Source organism: Lonchura striata, chromosome 12, assembly GCF_046129695.1.
Source record: "Lonchura striata isolate bLonStr1 chromosome 12, bLonStr1.mat, whole genome shotgun sequence".
NCBI classification, from domain to species: Eukaryota; Metazoa; Chordata; class Aves; order Passeriformes; family Estrildidae; genus Lonchura; species Lonchura striata.
Window position 1 is genome coordinate 19,605,794 of NC_134614.1, and position 24,616 is coordinate 19,630,409.

At 46.3% G+C, this 24,616-nt stretch overlaps 1 protein-coding gene across 1 annotated transcript in view; it reads right to left on the reverse strand.

Annotated features, from left to right (window-relative positions):
* TAFA4 (TAFA chemokine like family member 4) overlaps positions 1-22,988 on the reverse strand; it is a 71,158-nt gene extending 48,170 nt beyond the window's left edge. The window contains exon 1 of the mRNA XM_077786028.1: positions 22,732-22,988. The gene's annotated coding sequence lies outside the window, so the exon portion shown is untranslated. The remainder of the gene's footprint in view (positions 1-22,731) is intronic.
* Positions 22,989-24,616: the final 1,628 nt, after the last annotated feature.

Consider the following 24,616-nt stretch of genomic DNA (forward strand, 5'->3'; position numbering starts at 1 on the left):
ACACATGTTAAACACTGGTAAAAGGCAAAGGGAGTATTGATTAGTCCAACTCATTCTAATTAAGTAGATGCAGTGAAAGTGACAGACGATACGTCCACCTGCATATCTCCAGGCTTTCTGATGCCTTCCAGGCAGTGATATTTCTTTTAAAAATAGAGTTGTATTAGGGGAGATTAAGGCAAACTCCTGAAACCAGCTTCAGCTGGTTTATGTCAATAGAGGAGACAGATCAGAACAGAAGCAAGAGGCTCACCTGGTTAATAACTGTAAAAGGAATTCCAGGCTTTTCATAGCAAAAGCATGCTTTGTGTGTGTTTTGTGGGTTTAGCTGCTGGCCCCTGTCTTGTCTCAGGGTGACACGTTACTTTGGGAAACAGAGCTGCCTGTTTGTTTTTATACAAAGCTCTGGCCAGTGAGCAGCTGAACCCCAGCTCCATCTGCAGCAAGGATACAGAAAAGGGGGAATGGGAGAGGGGAAGGGCCCCATTTTCAGCATTTATGCATGGACTGGCCACGAGCAACTCCTGCTTTGCACAGAGTTCCCCAGAGGCTACAGCACTTCCCTGGCTCAGTATTTAGGGCAAACGAAGTTTGTGGGTTCTGGGATCTGGAGGGAATTGCAATGGTCAGGTCTGCTGTGCCTTGGTCCCAGCACAATCCGTGTCTTTGTGGCTCTCTGTGCCCCTGCTCTTGAGTAAAATCGGTATAAACAGCATTTCCCTGTGCCAGGGAAGAGCTTCAAGAACAGAAACAATAAAAGTCTAAAGTTATTTGAAAACTGTGTAGGCACTGTATAATTCCATTGACAGATGGAATAAGATAACACTTTAAATTAGGTACATTTCCTACCAATATTTACATGTTGTAAAATGCTTTTTATGGCTACTTTCTGCAAAGAATAAATTACTAAACCATTTTGTGCCATCTTTTATAATAAGCTATTAAATAATTTAGAAAACCTCATTTCATTAAATATTTAAAAGGCCTTAATTTCTCCATTCTGAATAATTCCTCACTTAAAATACAACTGTGCATCTCTTAAAGTCTCCTCTTCTGTAAAGCAAGGGGTGAGAAGGAAAGAAATTTGGGGGCCATGGGGATTTGTCAGCCTGACTTTAACCCCAATGTCAGCCTGGCCAAACTCTTATCTCATACAGAATAAAGGACAAAGGGAAAACAGAGGTGACATTTCTTAGAAGAGGGGGGAAAGATCTGGTCACTGTGTGTATTTGAAAACTGCTGCTATTTGAGGAGAGCTAGAGACAAAGAGAGAGTTAAAGCAAACACCTACACACTGGCTGACCAACCCAGAACCCATTTTGGGGCTAAATCACTATACAAAGGGTAAGTATTCAGTGACAGTACTTGGAGGGGGCATATAAAAAAGAGGAAGAGCAACTTTTTACACAGGCAGGGATTGTAAGGACAAGGAGGAACATTTTTTAATGAAAAGAGAGATTTATATTAGATGTTATATAAAAGTTTTTCCTGTGAGGTGGAGAGACCCTGGAAAGGCTGCCCAGGGAAGCTGTGGCTGCCCCATCCCTGGAAGTGTCCAAGGCCAGGTTGGATGGGACTTGGAGTAACCTGGGATAGTGGAAGGTGTCCCTGACCATGACAGGGGGTGGAATGGGATGGGTTTTAAGGCCCCTTCCAACCCTGACCATCCCTCGTTGTGTGCTGATGCTGCCCCATGGCCGGGTGCAGTTCCAGGGCTGCAGGTGAGTGATGTCCCTGTTGGGGTGCAGGGGCCACAGGTGACTGTTCCTGTCAGGACACAGGTCACTGTCCCTGTCACGACACAGGTGGCTGATGGCCCTGTAGGGGTGCAGGTGATGTCCCTGTCACGATACAGGTAGTGATGTCCTTGTCGAGATGCAGGTCACTGATGTCTTGCATCTTGACAGGGATTGGTGATGAACTGCATCTTGTTGGGGTGCAGGACACTGTCTCTGTCGGGACACAGGTCACTGTCCCTGTCATGATACAGGTGGAGATGATCTGTTGGATCACAGGTCGCCGCTGTCCCTATCAGCACTCAGGTCACTGTCCCTGTCAGGACACAGGTCGCTGTCCCTGTCAGGACACAGGTCACTTTCCCTGTCAGGACACAGGTCGCTGTCCCTGTCAGGACACAGGTCACTGCTGTCCCTGTCAGGACACAGGTCGCTGTCCCTGTCAGGACACAGGTCACGGTCCCTGTCAGGACACAGGTCGCTGTCCCTGTCAGGACACAGGTCACGGTCCCTGTCAGGACACAGATCACTGTCCCTGTCAGGACACAGGTCGCTGTCCCTGTCAGGACACAGGTCGCCGCTGTCCCGGTGCCGGGGCCGCTCCCAGCGCTTCCCGAGGATCCATCGGGGCGGTGCTGCCCCCTGGCGGCCGCGCGCCTCTCTCCGTGCGGCTCCTGCCCATTCCCAGCTCCTGGCAGCACTCGGGAATCTCCCCCAGCCCCGCTCCCTGCACCCCCAGCCCCGCTCCGTGCACCCCCATCCCCGCTCCCTGCACCCCCAGCCCCGCTCCGTGCACCCCCATCCCCGCTCCCTGCACCCCCAGCCCCGCTCCCCGCACCCCCAGCTCCCTTCCCGGTACCCCCAGCCCCGCTCCCTAGCCCCGCTCCCCTCACCCCCAGCCCCTCTCTCCCCGCACCCCCAGCCCCGCTCCCTGCACCCCCAGCCCCGCTCCCCGCACCCCCAGCCCCTCTCCCCTCACCCCCAGCTCCCTTCCAGGTACCCCAGCCCCGCTCCCGGTACCCCAGCCCCGCTCCCTGCACCCTCAGCCCTGCTCCCTGCACCCCCAGCTCCGCTCCCGGTACCCCATCCCCTCTCCCCGCACCCCAATCCCCTCTCCCGGTACTCCAGCTCCGCTCCCGGTACCCCCATCCCCTCTCCCGGTACCCCAGCCCCGCTCCCGGTACCCCATCCCCTCTCCCGGTATCCCAGCCCCGCTCCCTGCACCCCCATCCCCTCTCCCGGTACCCCCAGCCCCGCTCCCTGCACCCCCATCCCCTCTCTCCCCGCACCCCCAGCCCCTCTCCCCGTACCCCCAGCTCCCTTCCCGGTACCGCAGCCCCGCTCCCTGCACCCCCATCCCCTCTCCCTGCACCCCCATCCCCTCTCCCGGTACCCCATCCCCTCTCCCTGCACCCCCATCCCCGCTCCCGGTACCCCAGCTCCGCTCCCGGTACCCCATCCCCTCTCCCCGCACCCCCATCCCCTCTCCCGGTACCCCATCCCCTCTCCCTGCACCCCCATCCCCTCTCCCGGTACCCCAGCCCCGCTCCCCGCACCCCCATCCCCTCTCCCGGTACCCCATCCCCTCTCCCGGTACCCCATCCTCTCTCCCCGCACCCCCATCCCCTCTCCCGGTACCCCAGCCCCGCTCCCTGGCCCGGCCGAGCCCCGGCCCGGGGGACCCGGCTCTCCGTGCCGCCTCCTCTGCAGCTGTCCGGGGCAATTAGCGCGGCTCATTAACCGCACGGAGGCGTCGCTGTGGCAGGCGCGGGCTGCCCTCGCAGCGTGGGCAGCGCAGGACGCGCTGGCCGCCACCCCACGGGCACCGCCGTGTCCTCCCGGCGCCCATCGGGAGATAACGCGTCCCACATTCTGGATTCGGTCCCCTAACCCTCAAACAGAAATCACTACATCGGCTCACGTACCCGCGGCTTGATCTGAAGGCTCTGAGGGTCAGTAAATCCACCTCGGCCGAGTTATTCCAACAGTTAATTAACCTCACCTTAAGCACTGCACCTTCCAGCTTATACTTCCCGATACATTCTCATTGTTTTCTCAGCTGGCACATCCCACAGGGATGTGTCAGACCTTCAGAGGCCTGGACTCTGCCAACCCTTACTCACAGCAAGTAAGGGTTACACCAGGTAGGAAGGCACTGGGCAAACGGAGAGAGGACTTAAAGTTACCCATGTAGTACAGTCACAGGATCACAGGATCACAAAATCACAGAATCACAGACCTTTCTGCATTGGATGGGACCTTAAAGCCCATCCTATTCCACCCCCTGCCATGGCCAGGGACACCTTCCACTATCCCAGGTTGCTCCAAGCCCTATCCAACCTGGTCTTGAGCACTTCCAGGGATGGGGCAGCCACAGCTTCTCTGGGCACCCTGTGCCAGGGCCTCATCACCCTCACAGTAAAGGATTTTTTCCTATTATCCAATCTAAACCTACTCTCTATTAGTTTGAATTCATTCCCCACCATCCTGTCACTTCATGAACTTGTAAAAAGTCCCTCTCCAGTTTTCCTGTAGGCTCCCTTCAGGTACTGACTAGAAGGTAGCAGAAGACTAAGCTCACAGTGCAAGAAAATAAAACTTTTGTTGGACCTATTCCCTCTTCCTCTTACTCCCAGAGCTGACATCGGCTCTTCTGCTTCCCTACAGGAATCTCTGAGGGATGCAAGTCTGGCCACATCAAGCTCCCCACAGCAAAGTGAAGTGAAAATTCACTTTGAACCACACAAAAATCATCCAAGCAGGTATCCAAAAACCACAGGGTCACTGCAGCAGTGCCCAGCACTCTCAGACCCCAGCAGACTCCCTGAACAGTTCATGGGCATTTTTTGAACTGTTTTTTTATGCCATTACATCCCATTTACAACATCAGTCTCTGCTGGAAGCAGCTCAGTCTGTCACCCCTAGTCAGGCCTTTCCACAGAAATATTTCAAAATCTCACTTAGCAAGAACTGGGGGTGGCGGGGAGGAAAAGAAAATAATGCCAATGAGAGCTAGAGGGAATAAACCCCACATCCTCTGGAGGAGGGAGAGCTGAGCTGCTGTTATATCCACATAACAGGAGGCATCAACCACACCAGCAGCCAGACCATGCACACACACACAGACATCCTCTGTGCCATGGGTTTGGAGGGACCAAGTCTGTCTTCAGCAGCACTTGGACTTCTCCAGGGTAAATCTGTCCTCACCACTTCCTTTAAACATGAGAACAAACCTTTTGTCTGTTGTGGGCATGCCCTGGGAGGATATCCTGCAAAGCAAGCCTAAATCGCCTGAATTTTCTAGCCCAGACACCACAGATTTCATTAGTTAATAGTGCCAAAGTCATAGTAATGACTTGGGTGGATCATCTATAGGAAAGGTTTTCAGCTGGACTCATTTTATGTGAGTCTGTGGCCTCCAAATTTGAGCCAGCAGAGCTCAGGTCACAGAGAAGCAGAAAGAGCAGTGCACAGGATCAGGAAATAAATTCAAGCAAAGGACTGAGAGCAAGAAGCAGAGGGCTGACTGCCAGAAAACCCAAAGTCCAGGTAGAGTAAGGAAGAGTTTAAAATCAAGGCTGTTGCTTCCTCTGCTCTCTCAACACAGAGTTCTCATCTTTCCTCCAGGATAAAGTCCAGCAAAACCAAGAGGACTGCTCAGAGAGCAAAGTGCAGACTGTCAAGTGTACAGAATAGACCCTTTGCTCCATACAGCATTATTTATTATTCATCACCACCCCACTAAGGACCATTCTGCCAAACTCCAGAAAAGGGAGGTATCACCATCAAGGTTTCATTTTAAAGGTTGCACATGTGGACAGCCAACACAGGAGGTCTCATTACAGCACAGAATTTCAACTCTTTCAATTACCCTTATCAGAAAGAATTTTTCCTTGTGATTATCCAGGTTCTTTCAGTTCCTCACTGCAGCTCAAAATCTTCTCCACCCCCCTTTGCAAGCCCTGCTTAAGAGGTGTGCAGGCTTCAGGCACTCTGTTCAAGGGAGAGCAGAAATTACTCCAACCATGTTCAAAGAGGACACAGAGCAGAGAGTGCCCTGCTCCACTCCCAGCTGCCCTCCCAGAAGCAGAGCAGCTCCCATCTAAAGCAGGCTGCACACCAAAAAAAAAGTGGAGAGAAATATCTTTGAAGGAAATCTCTCCAGCAGAATGTTTCAGACACAGCAAAAACACATTTTCTCCTCCTGTAAACTTTGCCTGCCAGGTAGCAAAGCATTAAAGTTGTTACACAGGGTATCTTGAGACTTAAAACACTGTTTTCTATACCCTGAGCTGATGGAGGAATTTAATTTCTCCCATGGAAGGCAAAGATAACTGACCTGCTGTCAAGCAGGTCACTCACATTCCTTTCCTCCCACCAGGGACCCAGGTGAGCTGGTGGTTGTTTTGGTCACTCAGAGGAGGGAGGAACGGATGGAAGGGATGGAGGAGGAAAACTCGTGTCAATTTGTGCCTCTGGGAGGCCCCAGACCTACTCTGGGTGTGTGGTGGCTCACATGCAAGAAGCAGGTAATTCCTAGGGGTGGCTGTTCAAATTAAGAACAAGAGGCAACCCAAGGGAAATAACATGAAAATTAAGAGAGGCAGCAAATGTAAGTGGTAAGAAAAGGTGAAAATAACTGTTTGTTTAGTCAAGAAAGAAGAGTTTGCTGGAGACATGTCAACTCTCCCCTTGAAGAGGCTTTCTTTAAGGAAGGGCAGGATTTAAAGTGATTCTCTGTAGCTACTGCAAATAGCATTAAAATCAATTCAGTGTCCTGCAAGGATTAATTGTGTGCATGAAGAGGAACTTTCTGTATCTAAGTGGGGGAAACTAGTGGTACAAACTGCTCAAAATGTCATGGAGCCTGGTTGCTGGAGATTTCTTTAAATTGGATGAACACCTGTGGGATGGTGAAGGCTCCCCTCTCCATCCACAGGGTTGGATTACATGTTTGCTCAGGGTATGTGACAGGACAACATATCCTTTATGCCCTGGAGCAAAAAAAACCAGTGGGATATAAATGTGAGGTAGTCAGTCACTGTTCAGTGTCCCCTCTATACCCTGAATCAAGTCAGAGGTTACTGAGGAAAATCCTGGCAGAAACAAAGTCAAAATGCCTCCTGCACATGTTGGGTTTTCATGCAGGCAGAGTCAGGGTGGGTTGTATTTAGAGATCTTTCTGGTGGTTCTTAGGGCCCTCATGCAAACAAATTTGGTTCTTTCTGGTTCTACTGCATTAGAATATTTTATTGTCTTGTTATTCCCAAAAACACCTCACTCACAGCATGTCCACTCGTGCTTCCCTAAGCTGTGTCAGGCCCTGTCCATTTCTGTGTCACCAATGTAACCTGTCCCTGCTTTTGTTTCAATTCCCAAAATGCTCCAAGAGGAAAGCACAGAACAGCCACCTTTGCTTTTAGAACACAAGCATGTTTTATGAGCTCTGGATGAACACAGGCTGATGAAGAATCCCCACTGTCTGGGTATATGGGATAATTGTTTCACTTGGGACTCATTAGCTAATTATTTAAAGATTCTAAGGAAAAGCATTTCATAAATACAGCACTAAATTTCCAGAAGTGTAATTACAGGCTGAACACACATTTTTTTAGCACCTGTGTTATCCACTACACAAGCCAAGAGCAAAGTACCTTGTGCTGTGCTGTCCCTGCTCCCTGGCAGGCGTGGGGCAGGACAGGAAAACTGCTAGGAAATTGAAAGGGAGCATTTTTGGTATTCCCATTTTGGTAACAAAAACAACACAGTCATCTTGGGGTGGTTTAAAATTCTGCCCCTAACATACAGAATCTCAATAATGAAGCATAAAACCTGCACAGGTGAGGGAAGCACAGACCAGGCAGCTCTAACCCAGATTCTTAATCTGGATCAGCTTCTTACTCAGTGTTAGAACACATTTTTTGCTTATCAATAACTTCCTCAAGTTACTCTGGAAAAACATTGCTCTAGTGAGCAGAAGAATTCCAGACACACCAGTTTGGGAAATAAAAAGTGCCACATCACAGACTGACAAAAATGAGGCAATTGTGTGGAGACTTGGACTTGGGTCAATAAACAGTTGCATTTAAAAGAGAACCCAGTCTTGTTCAGTCTGGGTTCTCATTAACTGAGCAAAAGCATACTTAGAACCTACCTCAGAGCTGTATTTGCTTTTCTATGGTTTTGTAACTCATGCTGGATGGGAGACCTGCCCATCACACCCAGTGCACCCACACTGTGCATGGGTTCTACATCCCTCCAGCAGCTGCTGCCTTTCTGCTGGTAACCAGAAAAATCCCAATATGAGTGCATAAAGCAACACCCCCAGCTATTTTGTTTCAAGAAACACCAGGAACTGCATTCCCTTATGCAAGAAAATTTCATAAATTTTGCTCCTCACTTCCAGAGGGAATTTCCTCCATCCTTTCTTCTTCCTGCCCAGTGCTTTATGCCTCCTTCCCTGCGAATCTCAGCCCTCTGTGCTTCTTGTTTCACAGCCCCTCTCCCTGCCTCCTCTAGGAAGTTCTCCTGCTTGGCAGCAGCCCGTGTGTGAATCCCCAAAAAAAGGGCTGGGAAGCAGGGGAAGAGACCCCCCTGAGGTACCTATTGATGAAAAAGATCTCCCATGGCAGGTTAATCATCTGCTGGATGCTGTTTTCATCCCTTCACAGGCTCGAGGAAGCTACACAGAGCTCTGGGTGCTGCTGCAGTGGAAAAGGAACAAACCTCTAAAATTCCCAGACACCTTCCTGTGGCTGCACTGCCAGGAGAGGAGAGCAGCAGCCACAAAAAGCTGAAACTTGCTCTTCAGAAACAGTGAGAGGTGTTAACATGGTGTTTCCTTCTCAGGTACCTGGATTGTCAGAGCTCTCCTGGCTCAGCTGAGGAAACATGTTACCCTGCACGATGCTCAGCCAGTGCCTCTGCTGAAGGATGACCCCAGCCAGGCTTTGAATGAGCAACACCCTGTCCTCTTCATGGCTGAGGCTGGAAACTTTCTTCTTTACATGGGGTTTCTCTCTCTCTGTTTTTTTCTTTTTTTTTTCTTTTTCTTTTTTTTTCTTAATAATAATCCTTTTCACAAAGCTCAGAGAAGCCTGAACTTCAGTTCAGACTTGCAGTTCCCAATCTGCCTGCAATGGATTTTTCTTTTCTTCATTCTTGGAAAAGCCTCTTCATGATCATGTAACCATGTGCATGACGGGAAGGGCAAGGGGAAGGGCAAGTAGTATAATTTTGATTATGCTTTGAAATGCTCAGGGTTGGAAATGAAGTATGAGATTCCCCTTGCTTCCCCTGCCTCTCTTGAAGGCAATTATGATTGCCTTAAAGATGTGAGATCTGTTGAAAGTAACAAATCGTTGATTGTTTATTTTCAGGGTAGACAACAATCAGCTTTTAATCAGCTTCTACTCACTGCTAGAGAGCTATTACCTCTCTTAAAAATAATTAGAAAACAGAAAAGAAAAATCTCCAATTATTATCATCCAGGAAACTGAGATTTTATTGGGGGGGGGGGGGGGGAACACACCTCAAGACTCACATTAAAAAAAAAAAAAAAGGTTAACATAGTGGTACATTAAATTCTCTTTTAGCAATGAGATATTGTTTGCCAGAAGTTGGATTGTGCTTCCTGAGTTTGTATGAGGTTATGGATATTGGCACCTGAATAAGAAGCAGTATTTTCAGTCACCTTGGGCAGACACTCAGATATTTCTGCTGAACATTTTTGTTTAAGGAAATGGATTGCATGAGTCTTCCATTTCTCTGATTTCTGACTGTTCACAGAACCCTGGCTTTCAGATTCCCACAGCACACATTTTTTCCATTTTTGAGCAAATAGTCTGTGAATTTCTGTCCTGGGGGAAAGAGTACTCAAACTTAACTACAATAAAGAGAGCAACCTCCACATTTCAATTATATTGGAATTAGCAACAAGTATGAAACATCTCAGATACCACTTTTTGTGATTTCAGATGGGCAACTGGATAGACATTTCAGCTCGTGCACAACTTTCCAAAAGCTTTCCCTACCAAAAATGCCATTAAAATGTCCCCTCAATGTGCCTCATTTACTACTACCACACAGAGTTTTAATAGTACACTGCTTGTAACTCAAATGTATCTCAAATAAAATCAAGCAAGAGCATTTTGCAGGGTCCTGAGACAGCTGCTGCTCTCCTGGCCAGCAGGTATTTGCCTTTCAGGTGATGGCCAGGCAATTCTCAGTGTTCCTGGGGGGCAGTTACACAACAAGGAGCCTTTAGTAAGGGGGACAGACAGGTTTTGTCACTGTCACATTGCAGGGAACCTGCCCTCCAAAAATGTAATGAACTGCAAATCCCTCATGGACTTTAAGGGAGAGCTCTCTAAAGAGTGTGTAAGTGCTCAGCTAATTAAGTTCTCCCCCACCAGGACCTCAGTGGCTGTGTCTTTTTATTTTACTTTCTCTATTGCCCATTGGAGATGAATTGTGATTCGTTTAAAAAGGGATTCTTCTTGTCCATTGATCAGTGTTGTACCCACTTGACCTACTAGTGTCTCTTTAAAGATTGATGAACTGGAACACAAAAGTGGAGCTCTCTCAGTTTAACTGTTCCCACCTGAGTTTCCTGCCCTGTGGGATACATTTTTAGAGGCCCATGGAGAGTTTGCACCATTGGTTCAAATTCCAGGGTTATTGCACACAGAACTTCCCTGGCCTGGCTACAGGCAAGGCAGCAAAGGCAGTCACAGGACTGGTTTACATAAAAAACTGCTTAGTTAAAAATGTGCTACATGTCAGGACCAGAGCAGGACTTTAAGTCTTCTGCTTCAGTACTGGTCATTAATTAGATAAGAAACAGCAACACTAATTTAAAGAAAAATATGGAAAAATTTACTTACTGGATTTATATTTTCCCCTCACCAACTGAAACCCCTCCTTGCAAATGACCATTTTTTTTTGGCTAAGATTAGCAAGAGAGGCTGCAGGCAGCCAAACCTTCACTCACCAGAGGGTACCACCACATCCAAAAAGGAAGATAAATATTTTTAATTTAGAGATGTGCCTTACACTAAGTAAACCCCACATGTTCTCACATAATTGTGTACTGCCAATTTAGTCTAATATATAATTTTCAAACTATGGATTAAGTCCTGTCCACCTCTATCCTCCCTTAAAATTGACAGGCAATGGCAAAAACTCACTTTTCTGCTTACAGAAATTGTTTGGTGAGCCAAACCCAAAGGACATTTTCCAGATAGTGCAACCACCCTTTTTTTACTTTACTGGTCCTTTTTGTTTTTCTAAGCTGATGGCTTTGGGCAAATAGAATAGCTACTTGGGTGTTTATTTGTTCAGCTTCATTCAGATTGTATGATTTTGAGGAGTACTTGTGAGTATAAAGTGTCTTGTAGCAGCTGTGTGTCAGAAAGACGGAAGAACCCACTTGGAACGCAGATATTGCTGCATAAACCAGAATAAATGGCCAGTGGAGAGTATGGTTTATCATTTTAAATTATTTTCACTCTCCAGCCAAAGACAGTTGGTTTCTTAAGCCATGATTTTATCCTTTCTAATTTGACTTCTCAATTGTACCAGAATTCTTAATTATTTCGCTGCTTGCAATAGCACCATCCAATTTATCACCTGAGAAAAGCAGCATAGCATAAATAATCTATTGACTTTTTAACCTGAAGGTCTCAGCATTTAGTCTTCAAGAACATGAAAAATTTTGAATTCAATAATGGAAAGTTCCTGTGACGGTCACCCTAAGTGGAAAGTGTTGGTTTCTGAAGTCTCCTGTTCTCTCAGGAGAAGTCAGCAGAGCTCTCTGAGCTCAAGCCCAGCTTAAGCTCCATTCCAACAGCTGGAAACAGCTGGAGGTTATCTGGGATGCCCTGGAGATCTCACCTACCAGAAACCCCTGGCCACTCACGTCCTGAGGTGCATGTCCCAAAACACAGAGCCACAGCCAGGTCCTGGCTGTGTGTTGAACAGTGTTGAGCAAAAACCATGAATAAAAGGGAAAATCCAGAGGTTGCTCCCCAGCACATAGGACCAGGAATCTGTGCTGTGAGTGGGTAAATTAAAAAAAAAATAATAATTTTTATGACTTTTACATTTTTTATATTATTAGGATTTTTAAATTATCTCTAAGAAAGATCTGCCTTGTAATAAGAATATAGACTATTGATTTTCTTTGGCTCATATTTACATCTTTGATTCTGAAAGTCTTGTTCTGGACAAGAAACACTGACTCCCATCCATTACTCCTAACAGAGCAAGACCCACAGTGTTTGTTACTCATCCCAGAGACACAAATATTATGCTTAACCAAGAGCTGAAGTGAGATTAAATTAATAAAAGAAGGTAAAACAAAGTAAAGCCTGAAGCACCAGAGCATCCCCAGCACTTTGCAGTTTAGTGTGGCATTGCTGGGTAGAACAGAAAGAGTAAAATTTGCTGTCCTAATTGCACTTTACTGTCAAACCATCCTGTGGGAGCTGTACAGAGGCATCCTGCTCAAATCATGCCCTGTCTGCCAAGCAATTCTTTACCCAGAGGTCTTACAAAGCCTCCCCAGCCCCTTCCTTTACAGGTATGGCCAACCTGCAAGCTGCTCCTTTTTCTCAGCACCCAGCTGAGTCTCTTCACACAGGACAGCCCTGAGTTAGCAGAAGGCAAAATCTGCAGATCTTTGTGCAGCATCTCTGTCCTGCCCTAAAAACCAAACAGAGATGTCTAAAAAAGACAGGAATAACTGAACTCCAGCCCAGCCATTGGACAATGCATTTGCCACAGAAAGGCAGTGACCCAAGGGCCTGAGGCAGAAGCTCAGCCATGCTTGTCAAATATTGCATTTGTAGCTGCACTGAGATTTGAGAGCCAGGCTTGAAAACCAGCAGGACTCATGAGTCCCTTAGAATGGAAGCATGAGGGCTGTGAAAGCTTTATTGCAGGTGCAGAGCCATGCACAGCATTACTCCACCAGAGAATCACTGGTGGGATTGGTGTGGGTGCCTGCTCCATTAACAGGAGACTGGAAAAAGCCCTGAGTGTGAGACACAGGGGAGCCCTTCCAGCACCAGGATGTTTGTCTCCTCCTTTAATAACACCAGCTACACATCTTAATGGAGCAGCTCCTCCTCCCAGCTCCTCCTCTGCCCTGGCACCCTGATGATGCCTCCTCAATATCAAAAGCAGCGTTGGATGAGAGACGGAGGTCCCGAGCCGTCCCTTTTCTCATCATGTGTAATTTGTAAAGCTAGCCAAAAAATAGCAAGCAATCTAGCCTGGAATTTTGCCAGCTGGGATATTCATAGCACATGTGATCAAAGAGCAGAATTTGCCAGTCACTGGGAAAACAATCAGGCTCCGTAAGCCGAGTTCACCGCCGAGCACTGAGGCTGTAAACATCACTATTGATCAGGGCAGAGCTATTTCCATCAGGCTGCACTGCTCTGGACATGATACATCTGCAGAGTCAACACCTACACAGCTGAAGTTAGAGCAGATAGCTCCAAAAATTTAACCTTCTGAGACATGAGCGATTTCCAAAAGAATTAGCAGCCGAATTACACTGAAAATTGGAGAGAAAGATATCATAAATGGATTTTATGTAAAACTCTGGGTTATGGTACAGCTTATTGACATATACAACAAATTAAAACAGCTAATTCATCTTACTACCTTCCACTGATAATTTTTTAATTAAGTTACTTATCTTTATCTACATATTTAAGAATGTAGGTCTTTCATTATTCATCTCTTAAAGAAAATCAATGTTGTCCTGATTTGCTACAGCTCAAACAAGGGAGCAGTATTATCTCTGCTAGGACTGACTAATAGAAAAAAAAATTCATTAACTTTATTAGGAAACCCTAAGAAAATGCTATTGAGCACATTTTCATACTCCTAAAAGTCTGAATTATGAACCAAAAGCTTAATAGTGTTCAGTATGACTAAAGAAGGCATCATGATTTTTTTAAAATGCTTATAAATTGAAAAGGAAAAGGTACAAAATTATTGAAACAGTCTAACAAAACGTTTTAGAAAGCTCAGCCTTAGTTCTGGATTGTATTATAAAAACCACTAGCAAAAAAGCTTTATATTCTTGGTTTTTATTATTTATCAATTATTATTCTTCATTTTCTTTATTACTCAGACTGGAAGCTCATCTGTAGCACTTGTTAGATGTGAATGTCTAAGTGCCTATCCACTACACAGTTTTGAAATATTTGCACATCAAAACAGACTCTGGTTTTATACTTGGGATTCTAAAGCTTTATAAAAGACACTGAAAAGAGTAAACTTTGAATCTCAATATCTGGAGGAAACAGACCTTTTCTAGTCATCTAGAGTGTCCTTTTCTTTTCAAGGTGACCTTAAGTTTCAGATTTGTGAAATTGTTTCCTCTTGTGCTGAATGCTACGGTGTAACAAGTTTTAAAAATGACTATTTATCTTCTTTAATATATTAGTCATATATAGCAGGAGAAGCCTCTGTGGGAATTTTTGCTATCAGGTTTTCTCAAGCCTAAGTCAATGCTGATTTACAAAACATAACTTACCCTTAGTAACAAACAATCATGGATATATTTATTGGAATAACATCTTCCCATTCTCCTCCAGCAGCGAGCTTAGTTTATCAGTCCCAGTGCTGCAGATTGGGGGATATTTACAGTGACCAAGGCAATTTGAAAGTAATGCTTTTATGTTGCCCATCTTATTACAATTTTACAAGCCTGAATCGCTGGCATTTGGCAAAACAAATAGATGGATCTGAAAAATGTTAATGACATGCAAATTAGCCAGGCAGGTGTAAGTTATATTTATGTCAGAGAAGTGAGAATTGGTGCATTGCTCAGAAACTGCCCATTGCAAAAGTTATATTTAATGAAGTTTAAATTTTTTTAGATTTTGCCTTGCTAATCATGACCTCGGCTGCCTGCACCATGTAATGACAATAATGAATAAACATGCTGTGCTTATGAAGAACTAGAACCTAACAAGCTGATCAATTGTTAATTCTATAAAGTGACTAAAACGTGTCTCTACTATCAATAAGTAAATCAGCTTCTATTTGCAGTACTAATGCACCTTGTACATATCCTCCAGCTATCCTGCCCTTCTCTGTAATAATGTAATTATCAGTTTGGTCATATTTAAGTACAACCTGAATGGGATTTGAAGTTATTTTTGTCTTGAGGGTGGAAAAATAGGAGGAAAAATTGTTTGGGTATTTAAAGAGACACAATACATTTATTTGGAGGATGCAGATTTTCCACTTGCCCTCCAATTAGTTATAGAAAATTATTCGTTTGAAAGCCAATTATTTTACAGCATTATTCTTAAATCATACAGGCTATTATCAGACAGATATTCCAGAGAAGAAGGCCTTTTTATTATTAAAGCCCTTTTGCTCTAAGCCTCTGTAACAAAGACTTTAAACAAAAGACAACAGTGCTCATTAACTATAACAGAAGATGTTTCTTCTGTTGGGGGGAAAAAGCATTTAAAATAAGACTAATTTGGCTTTATTCATGCTTTATTTTTCCTCTTACATGAGGAAAGCACAGAAGGTAGATCAGATCTTTAACCATAATACAATTATGTATATTCCAAATATGCTAATTGCAAAGAGCTGTCTCCACTGCATTTCCAAACAAGATTTAGCAGCAATAGTTCATCCATTGCTGAAGAACTTGTTCAAGAAAAAGGATGTTTAACCCATGCAAAACCCAGGAGTTTTGCTTGAATTATCTGATTTCCTTCTCATTCCTAGAGCTGTCTGCAAAGACATTGGGAGGGAGCAGCTCCCTGTTCATCCACCCAAAACCACCACCCACCTCAGCCTGGGGTGGAGCATTTCACAGGTGAATGATCCACACTGGAGGGTGAGTAATTGTATTTAAATTGGCTGCACCAATTGTATTAAACCGGCTGCCCCCTTTTCAGAGTTATAAACAGTAATTTTTCTTAATGTTTACAGATTCTGTAACTATTCTTCTGTCCTTAAACTGAAATACATGTCGCAAAAATACATTAGAAACTTTGCAAGGAGGAAATGTTCTGGAGGGAACTGCTCTTAAGAGTGTGGATAAGCTCACTATACCAATTAATTTCTAACACTTAACCAAGTGTCATTTCTCAGGTGGAAGGTCACACTCATTCTACCAGAAGTTGTCCCACCTTGGTGTAGAAAAGGAAGAATAGTCCCTTTTACCTGCTACTCTCTTAAATTAATACAATCAGCAGGTTTTTTAAAGATATTTGATCTAACAAAGTTTTGTTGTTTCAGTTCAGTCCCTGAACAGAAACAGATCTATTAGTAAACAAAAACAGAATTAATAACTTCAGCAGCACACCAAAAATACTGGGACAGTTCAATACTAAAACAATTATTTTGCTTTTTCCTCCTTCAGCCCCAGTTAAGCCCATATACCACATGACTGGCAAAGTACTACTTATTCCAGTAGTACTTTGCAGTTAAATAACCCAATTTCAATTACTCTGTGATGTGCTTCCAAACAATGGAGATTAACTCAGGGGTTCAGAGGCACTGTTTAAATGGGAAGTGTAACAGGAATACACACACACACGACAATCTCTCCGTATTCCACAAAATAACTCTTCCTTTTTGAGACTCAGTGGCCTGGTTTATGTGCAGGTCCTTTTTGTAGGTCTGTGTTTGGGGAAATTTTCATTGCACTTGACTTCTCCCCGTGGTGCTTCAGAGCCACTGACCTGGCAGTGCTCAGCACAAGCACCAGGCAGCCAGGACCAGGCTTTGGCATCCGCCTGGATCCAAGCTGAGCCAATTCCTGCTGCATCCCAGTTTTCCCTGGGGAGGAAGCAGTGCCCCAGAGCAAGGCAGCCACAACACTTCTGTCATTAAGACTATGAAGATTTCCTTCACACTCTGCTACTTTTTCTAGGAGTAAAGCAAATTGGTATCCTGAGTACAGCCCTGGCTGTACTCTTCCTCCTCTTTCCTGTTATATTCTCCTCTTTTCTGTTTTTTCTCCTCTGGCCAGTGCCAGGATCTGTGGCAATCACAAATCCTGGCACTGGCCAGAGGAGAAGATAACAGCAAAGAGGAGGAGATGATCTCTCCTTCCTCCCTAGCAACCCTGTCTGCTGAGCATTTGCCAGGAAATGGGAAGGAAACCAGCAAGGAACATGGGCTCCTGAATGCCCAGTGAAGAGACCATCACCAGCAACCAGAGCTTCTCTATTTTCTTTTCAGAATTGTCCTGGAATCATGGGATGGTATGGGCTGAAAGGGACCTTAGAGTTCCAAAGCCCATCCCAGCATGGCCAGGGACACCTTTCACTATCCCAGGGTGCTCCAAGCCCTGTCCAGCCTGGTCTTGGACACTTCCAGGGATGGGACAGCCACAGCTTCTCTGGGCGCCTGTGCCAGGGCTTCACCATACTTACTGTGAAGAATTTCTTCTCAATATTCAAACTAAACCTGTTCTCTTTCATTTTAAAGCCAATCCCCCTTTCCCTGTCACTACAAGCCCTTGTAAATTACAGGGAACAGAGTTCCAAGGACTAATTTAAGCAGGGCACATTCACCCCCTTACTTCTGTCAAAGAACCATACTTCCATTAAAGAACTCAACCACACCTATTTGATAGTTTAAACATAACCAGAAGTTTCATTTAGGACTCCAAGCTAAGTTAATTTTGCTAGGAAATTCTAATATGGATTCATTACATTAAATTCTGAAAGGTGGCATTTCTCTTCCTGTCTCCAACATTATTAGCATCTTACAGTGGCTTGAATTAAAAAAGAAACATTTATTTTATCACCCTGATATCAGCCTGCTGCAATATAACATTTTTGAAACAGGGAAATATCACAGCTTGGCATCATAAATCCAACACTGCAAGAAGATAAATCCTTCCCATTAATGTAAACCACTGTACTTCCCAATATATCTGCATCTGCAACACACTTGTGTTTGCTGATCAGACTATCATAAACACACATAACTCTCAGTGAATAATGGAAGCAGCAGGAAAATCCGAGGGTAACTGCTCTCCAGACTAAAGCAGCCACAGCCTGGCCCTTCAAACAGATTCCCTCATGCAGGGGTGCTCCTGCTTGTGCTCAACAGCATAAAATACCATTGTCCTCCCCCCTGGAATCCACATAACACAGCAAAGGACATCGAGGTACTCTCACTCCTCAATTACATGTGCACAGAATGGATGCTGGAAGCTTTATTAGCTTACATTATATATAAATCCCAGAGATGCACAAAGGAGAGGTTGGGTACCCTATCAATTAAGAATTTCAGGATTTCTCACTGAATACTTAAGGTGACAGGGAATTGACATGGCAAAAAAAAAGAAGCTCACTTAATTTTGTTAAAAAGAAAAATCATGCAGTGCTTCCTACAACAACTCAATTTCCACCTTTTCCCCTTTACACTGAGATCAACACTCTGAAACTTGTACCAAATGGGAATTTGGCACACAGTTTAGGAAATGCAAACACATGAATTAATAACCTGAATTATGCAAATATGAACCTGAAATTTGCAAATTTTTTTTAAAAGCTGAAAGAACTCCTCTTAATTGGTTTATCCATGTCTAGGCATTACTCAGATGATTCTGGTTTAGCAGTTAGCAGCCTCTTGCATGCTCAGAAAAACAGCCTACAAATGCTTTAAGAGCTAAAGCACTGAGTTCTGCTCTCTCCTCTATAAGGAAGAGGTTTGTTGCTTCCAGAACCAGAAAGTCCAAGCTGATTCCATGTTCTCAGCTTAAAGGATGTAGCACATCACTGAGTCATGCTTGGCAAGAGGCTGGAGAACAAAAAAAAGGGCAAAAGCTCTGCACTGAGGGTTGGGGAGTAAATTCTTTAACCACCTTTTACCATCCTGTAACACCAAGGGTGGGATTGCTGCCTCTTAATGTATTTACCCTTGTTATACCTCACAGCACATCTGGCACAACTGCTGTGCAAGGAGGGAGAAAAATATCCTTTTAGGAGAAAGGCCTGACCCCACCAGGGTTTTTATTCACAGATGTTCTCTGTGAAGTGTAACTGAAATTGAAACAGCACAGAAAAGGGAATAAAAACAATGGGTCACCTTTGGAGTCACGGAGATACCCGGTGCTACTTTCCCTCATTTGAGCTTTACTCTGGCACAGTTATACCAAGTCTGAGCAAATCAGCCTTTCAGCTCACAGCCTTTCCAAAAGGAAAGTCCAAATATAAAGTACAGCAAAAGGGGTGAAACCTGCAGCCCTTTGTTCCTCCTCAGAAGCCTCTTCAGAATAGCAAAGAGGCCTCGGTGGCAGAGCGTGGCAGGAGCCGGTCCCTGGGAGCGCCGGGGATGCTCCGGAGCCCGGGCGGGAGCGCGCTGTGATCTCCGACCCGCAGGGCTGGCACCGCCTTCAAAGCTGCGCCTGCCTGATGCTTATCACACCTTCAAAGGGGAAAAGAGATGCTGAAGGAGTCCTACTAGACCTTGAGAAAAGGAGTCCCAGGGCCATAAACTCTGAGAGAGAGAGAGACAAGGAAAATCCAATACCTCGGATGAAAAGTATTTGTATAGGATGGATCTTTATTCTGAGTGTGCTTCCAAAATCCAGGACAAAACATTGTGCTCGAGATTTTCCTCCAGAGACTGGAATGAGGCCTAGGACTCAAAGGTATCTTGCTGTTCCGTATTCATATTGATATTTTTATTCTTTTAAAAGAATAAAAGATTGGTCTTAAAGAGATATAAAATATTGGTAGTCCAAAGAAAAATTTTTGCACTCACAAATTCAAGTTTAGCTCTAGATTTAGATCTCGTTTTTTCAATGGCCAACCAAGGTAGGTAGAATTACAAAACTGCAATAATTTCAAGATGTCATAAGAAACTTTATTTTACACAAGGCTGAGAACTAATTCCTTTCCATTAAGTATTTACTTCTCCATGTACAATTTTTCCTAACACTGGAGTAGTACTGGCCAAATTCTGCCCTTTTCACTCTCTGTGAAGCAGCCCAGTCCTTCATTGGGAAGCTTTCCCTGTGAAAGAACAGCAGGTGCTGGCCTTCAATTAATAAAAGATTGGCATGGGGAGATCAGGGGCTGCTCCCAAGTACCACCAACCAGTTTCCAATTCAGACCCAATCCAGAGCCATCACATCTGGAAGGCAGCACCAGCTAACACCTGCACCTGAGCTGTGAGACCAGCAAAACTGATGGATTCTTATGCAATTTATATTAAACTCAAAGAAGTCAAGGTGAATTTTTTTTATGCAATTTAAATAATATTCCCCAATCACCAGAGCAGCCTTCTAAACAGCTGAAGAAAAGGGCCATGGAATAAGTGGCAGGAACCCAGACAAGCTCTGCACCCTGGAAAGGCAGAAAGCTCTTTAGTGTTGGACTAAAATCTATCACCAAGACTCTTGTTTCCTTTTGCCTGTGTTTTTCTTCGATAATTGGGAGATTTTAGTTATCAGAGTATGTCAAACCTGTACCTTCCACAAGCACTGAAGTCACTCAGACAAATATATCAAACATCGATATGAAACTAGAATGGAAAAAAGAAAAAAGTCTGCTACACCATCATCTAAACATAAGACACTAAGTAATAGCATTTTTAAAAAATCTATTTCACACAGATGAAAATCATTACAGCTCTCTAGAGACCCTCTCTCTCTCTGCAGCTCCCCATGTCATTTCCTAGCTGGTAAAAATGTGCCACAGGATATCAAAAGACGGTTACGTTCTTCTAATTTTAATATTCCTCTAATCCAATAATGGCTTGTTTACTGCTTTCTAATTTAAAGGTAATTCATTAGATGTATCCTGTCACGTCTTATTGGCAATGAAGGCATAAGGATCTTACACAGAGCTCTGAGGCATGTCAGTCATATTGCTAATATTCTGTGTGGGTCCCTCAATGCAAAGGGCTATCGATGCAATGGCACTGATAAGGGACTCTGTGTGTGTAGCTACATACAAATCACAACCAAAAATATTAAAAGACTTCAGGGGTGAAGTCTGGACCCAAAAATTTATGGTTTAGCATTGAGAATTCTAGCAAACAGAAATAGAAGTGATTTGAGTGCAAATATTTGTGATAGTCACAAAAGGGTCTTGCACAGCCTGTGGGGAAGCCCCTGCCTGACCTGCAGGGGAATTGGATGAGTCTGCAGCAAATGATGAAGGTTAAGGAAACATTAGACAGAAGAGACAGCCTGAACTCCAAAATGAGCATTTCAGGAGCCAGACCATGCCAGGCAACATCTGTTGTGATTCTCCAAAAGCTACCCCGAGTTTTTGAGTAACCCCAAGGCAAAGGGACAGGAACTCAGGCCAAGGGCTCCAGACCTGCTGGACCTTGGCAGCAGCGAGGCACCAAGGAGAGGGTGAGAGCACAGCAGGAGCCACTGGCACAGCGGGGCAAGCATCTTTCCTGCCTCACCAGCCCTGGCAGCATCCCCCTGGCTGCACGGTGTCCCTCCTCACTCCCACGGAGTCTGTGCCCACCTCCCCGGGAGCTGCTCTTCTCCGAGCAATCAGGCAAAGGAAAGCAATTCACTAGAGGTGAAAGCACCGTGTGCTCAAACACGCTGCCCAGGCAGCGCTCCTGCCACAGGGGCTGGGAACTCTTTGGCTGTTTCCACTCTGCCAGCAACCAGCTCAGCCACACCAGCTCTCTCTGTACCAGGGCACTGATATGCCCATTTTCAATAATCTCTGCCCAAGAAGTAAAACCTTTAATCAACCAGACTAACCACACACGTGTGGCTGCTCAGTGAATTGTTGATTATCTCAGAGGAGGACATAAGGCTGAGAAACACAGTGGCACCAGGAAACCTCGCACAGACTGGGGTTATTCCCCAGGAGCACGGCAGGATCACCAGTTTGGAAGCCAGTTTGGGTCAGTGAGTGTCCAAACCCATCCCCTCATTGGCTGTCGGTGATGTCATGGCCGTGCATTAATCCCCGGTGACTGCAGCTTTAACACCACACGTATCACCCCATCCCTGCTAACGACAATGACCACGCGCCTTGGAGGAAATTACTCGAGCAGAGAACAAAGCAACTTGTTGAAACAGGCAAAGTCGCATCTCTTAAGTGATTATTTCCAGCTTTTCTTTTGTCAGAGTGAAGTTGCTGGGGTCAGGAGATGACACGTGCCTCGCTGAAAGGAGTGAGTATTGTTAGAGCTCTGTTTTAAAGAAAGTAAATCCTCCCACTCAAAAATGTGGAAGTGCCAGTGGTGGGAAACCAACTGCTCTGGGAAATGAAAGTATCTCAGGAGCTATAAAATCGGTAGCTGAAATTATAAACACTTTTTAAAAGAAAAAGAAGTGGGGAAAAAGGAGTGACATTTAAAGCGCAAGGCTGACCCTTTGCTAGACCCTCATCCCTGGAGGAACGGGGGCAGTAAATGAATTTCGCGCACACACCCCAGTGCAGACAGATGGAACTCCAGGACCAATCCTCGGAGTGCTCCGGGCTGCCGCTCTCGCAGCCGCTCTCCCCAGCCTGCCCAGCCCCGGCGCTCGCTGCAGACGCTCTGGGGAGCACAAACACCGCAGGCACCGCCGGCACGGGGGTACCGCTGTGAGCATCCCTCTGCCCCCGGCCGGCCAGCCCCGGGGCCTCGTGGGGAACAGAAACATCACTGTTAGCCCCGCACGGGCGGTGATTGCGCTCCGAAACACAAGTTACCTCGCAGCTGGAGCGATGCTTCTCTCCCAGCTGCCTCCCCCCGGCGCGCATCGCGCATCCCCCGCCTGGGACGCGCAACCGGGGGGAAGCCCAGCTCCAGCCCGGCCCGGCACCTCCCGGAGGGCAGCCTCAGCTCCAGCCCGGCCCGGCACCTCCCGGAGGGCAGCCTCAGCTCCAGCCCGGCCCGGCACCTCCCGGAGGGCAGCCTCAGCTCCAGCCCGGCCCGGCACCTCCCGGCATCGCGCACCAGCCCGGGCAGCCGGAGGGAGCCCAGCCCGGCCCCGCGGTGCCCCAGCCCCGCTCCCGCTCACCTGGCCGCGCCTCGGAGGCAGGAGCGGCGTGCGGGGAAGGGGAATCACCCACGGGGGAGCGAGGACAGCGCTCGGCGTTCAGGCTGCCAGGAGGATGCTCCGCACAGACTCCCGCACGTAGCGGCGCAGCGCCCGAAGTGGCTTTGGAACTCCCCTCCCACTCCTCCTCCTCCTCCTCAGAGACCGGGGAGGAAGCACGGTGTTACGGCTTCGGCGTCTCTCCCATCTCCGCGGAGCATCCTCCCTTGGCTCTCCGCTGTCCCTGACCCCACCGCGCACCGGGAGCGCAGAGCCAGAGATGCTCGGGCGAGCTGCCCTCTCCTCCCTCCTTCCCTCTCCTCCCTCCTTTCCTCTCTTCTCCTCTCCTCCTTCCTTCCTTCCCTCCTTCCCTCCCTGCCGCCGCCGGGGAAGATCGCGCTGCCTTCCGGAGACAGAGCCTTCGCTCAGCCCGGGTTTTTAATGGCCTGACGGAGTCCTGACCTTATCTCAGCATCCGAGTGGTCGCTGCTCAGCCGAGGGAAGAGGCAGGAGATGTTTCCTAGCTCGCAGCCGGGCCGGAGTTCGCAGCATCTTTCGGAAACACCTGCAACTCGAGAAGGGAGCGGGGGCTCAGGCCGTAACCTCCCCACTCCTCTCACCGCATGTCCACAGTCCTGCGGGTAATCAATAAATCATCATCGTCACAAATTTGGCTTAAATTGTTCAAAATGAAAGCTGGTGTTTCCCTGGCTACAAAGTCGGGGTCACTTTGCCTTTCCAGCAGCCACGGCGAAACGAAGTCTGCTCCTTGCTCTGCCGCTGACTCTCTGCAACCTTTATCCCTCCACTTTATGCCCTCGGATTCTCAGTAGCTCTGCTGCTCACCTAAACAGTGACGTCCAAATAAATGCTTTGGGGGCTGTCAGGCATTTAAATATGTGCAGAATGGAGTCTCATTTCTGTGAGAGAGGGCAGTGTCTCACCGTAGGTAACCACAGGGCTCAGTGCAACAGTAGGTTGATGTCAGCTATATTACCTAAATCCTGTTGTGATGCAAATCGTCATCTTCCTGGACAAACATTCCTTTAATTGGAAGAATCACTGAAAAAATGCCTTGTGGAGCAGAACAAGCTAGTTTTATCACAGGAAAATCCTTGTTGGCTACTGTTGCAGAATGGAAAATTGCCTTTAGAGTTGTCTTTGTGCAAGTTCTCTAGTCCACGTGTGAAAAGCAGTAAAAATCCCAGCAGTTTCCACACCACCGTTCACAGAAAATTAATAATCCAGAAGCAGACTCTCATATCCTGGAAAAATTCACTTAGCCTGAAAGAAAGGGTCCAAATCCCCAGCCTTAGCTCTCCCTCATCTCATGTTAGCACAATTCAGCTATGCTCTTTTAATCAGCAGGACTTGCAATATAGTCAAAATTGGAGGGAACAAGCCCACAGCATGAGACCACATCTCTCCATCTCATTCCTTACCTGAGGAGCTTCTTTACCTGTCACCTTCTTGCCTACTGTTCCTGACACTTAACACCCCTCCAGACCTCTAGTGAGCCTAGGAAAGGGGAGAGAGAAAAGCCAGAAGGAAAGTGCTCCAAGGTTGCATAAAGAAATGTGAGATGCAGATGTGGGTAAAAGGGAGGGAACTGGATGTACTGATGGGAAATGGAAAGATTTAGAGGACAGGAGACACAAATTAGCAGGAAGAAAGGTCTCGTCTTGCTGTCTGGGGTTTGTTGAAAGTAGGCTGGTCAGGACATCAGACAGGGATTATGCAGGATCAACAATCCCCTGATATGTGGATGGAGCAGTTTACCAGCTGTGGGTGCTTTTACTGGGCTGCTGAGCCACAGGAGACAGCAGTTCAAGCTCTCCCTGGCCTGGTGCTGTCCTGTGCTCATAAT